Source organism: Tigriopus californicus, chromosome 1 (assembly GCF_007210705.1).
Source record: "Tigriopus californicus strain San Diego chromosome 1, Tcal_SD_v2.1, whole genome shotgun sequence".
Classification (NCBI taxonomy): Eukaryota; Metazoa; Arthropoda; class Copepoda; order Harpacticoida; family Harpacticidae; genus Tigriopus; species Tigriopus californicus.
In genome coordinates, this window is record NC_081440.1 from 2,821,154 (window position 1) to 2,822,934 (window position 1,781).

At 35.7% G+C, this 1,781-nt stretch overlaps 1 protein-coding gene across 1 annotated transcript in view; it reads left to right on the plus strand.

Moving 5' to 3' along the window:
• Positions 1-331: 331 nt before the first annotated feature.
• LOC131881324 (uncharacterized) overlaps positions 332-1,781 on the plus strand; it is a 2,431-nt gene continuing 981 nt past the window's right edge. Inside the window, exons 1-2 of the mRNA XM_059228165.1 lie at positions 332-373; positions 1,477-1,524. The gene's annotated coding sequence lies outside the window, so the exon portion shown is untranslated. The remainder of the gene's footprint in view (positions 374-1,476; positions 1,525-1,781) is intronic.

Below are 1,781 nucleotides of genomic sequence, written 5' to 3' on the forward strand. Positions count from 1 at the left end.
ATCTTCAAGTACATGCTCTGCGTTAAATTGACCTCCTCTGGAACCTATGAATACTCTGAGGTGTTCACTCCTGTGTTCATCTTGTTGCATTTAGTAATGGTCAAGGCGTGCCAGTTGCATTGATGCCCAAGGTAAGACACTTTTGTCTATCCCTTTACTGTATTGAACAGAATTTGTACGTACGCTTCACATGATGCATGAAAATTCACTCAAGCAACCAGACAAAAGATGTGAATGATAAAATCATTACTGAGAGCCATCGAAGTTAAAGGACATTCGAGAGACCTCATTTCATTTAGCGTATTATTTTGTTACATTTTCTGTTCCAGTGATCAATCGCTCGGTTATAACTTCTTGAGATTTCGAAACGAAGGTAAGTCGAGATCGAAGTAGGCATGACAAACCAAAAAGATTCAACTCAGCCGTTGAAGAGTGGTCAAGATTTAGCAAACACATAGCATCCTTGAGATACAATGACTTTCAAATTTTAATTCAGAGCCAAAGGAAGAACTTTATCCCTCTTATACGGACAAACTTTGTTGTTGAAAGTAGTGTTTGTAATGGTATGAATGCATTAAAAGAATTGAAAAGACTCTTCAAATTATTAAAAATAGCACTTAGGGCAGAGAATTCAGCGAAAACACTTCCATGGAAGATTGGATTGCAAGTTCTACTGTTTTGTATGAGGACTGCATTTTAGCCGATTGATTTTTTTTTTTTTTAGATATATAAGATAAAACATGATGGTATACATCCATTCAAATAAATACCAGTTACTTTTTGTGCTGATTGACTTCTTAAATTGATAGGGTTCATCTAAGAATGTTAATATTTTGCAGTTCAATTTTAAAGTCACATTCAAGTTTTTACTTCAAATCTAGTGAAAAATAATTGTCATTGAAATACCTGACAATTGTTAGTTGAATCATAACTGATGGCTCAAGAGTTTTGTGTCAAGCGGGTATTATTGATGTCAAGGTTTCACTTTTTGCTCATTTCATATTTTCAGCCATTTTTCTCCGTAATTGAAAGACCTCACATCCTACAGAGAAACATTCTTACCAGTGAGTTTTGTTCCCGTTTATACCTCAGTACTATTGCAATGCCCATTTATGATGTTTCTATTTTCACTCAAGCAACCAGAAGTCACTTTTCGTGATCGAAAAATCATGGCTGATTTCTTTTTATCTGGATGATTAGCCTTCTCCTGCTAGCTTCAAGTGATTCATTTTCGCTTTTGTGTTTATTTCAGACTCTAATAAGAAGGACATTTCCATAAGAATAAAGGTAAGGGGGAGCTTTTTGCAATGAATCATGCCAGATCAAGGACGTGATGTAGAAAAAATATTCACTCAAGCAACCAGAAGTCACTTCTCGTGATCGAAAAATCGTTACTGATTGATGATGGCTTTATGATCTGGTCAACAAGTTCTTATTGATTCCAAGTTCTGATGTTTTGCGTACTTATATTTTCAGCTTCTTTTCCCGCTGAAACTCTTTACCCCGGAAGGAGCATTCTCGCTGGTGAGTTTAGTTTGATATTTGATGCCCTTTTACTGTCATGAATGATGTTTCTATTTTCACTCAAGCAACCAGAAGTCACTTCTCGTGATCGAAATCTGCTCACTGAATGCTTTTATTAGAATAACAGCCCTGCTCTTTTGAACTTCAAGCGATCTATTTCCGCCTTTTGCTCCTTTTCAGATTCTAGTAGCATATTTTCATAAAAAAAAAAACTTACAAAAATCGGTGATTTATTTTTGCAGGGTTCCAGCAAGCAT